Below are 274 nucleotides of genomic sequence, written 5' to 3'. Positions count from 1 at the left end.
AGCTACTGATCATGAAAGAAAGGATCTCTTAAAATCAACAAAGAATCTGGAAATATCAATTCAACAGCAGCAAGATGAGGCAAAGAGGAATAATGTACAACTAATAAGAGTCAATGAAGCAGCAGGAGGCAACACAAATGACATAAAAAGTATATTTGTAGAAATAATACCAGAAAACTTCCCAAACATGGAAACAGAATCTGATATACAGGTAAATGAGACATATAGAACTCCAAATAGTCATAACCAAAATAAAACTACACCCACACATCTA

This window comes from Chinchilla lanigera, unplaced genomic scaffold, assembly GCF_000276665.1.
Source record: "Chinchilla lanigera isolate Chin_1 unplaced genomic scaffold, ChiLan1.0 scaffold00025, whole genome shotgun sequence".
Lineage (NCBI taxonomy): Eukaryota > Metazoa > Chordata > Mammalia > Rodentia > Chinchillidae > Chinchilla > Chinchilla lanigera.
This window is presented reverse-complemented; position numbering follows the sequence as displayed.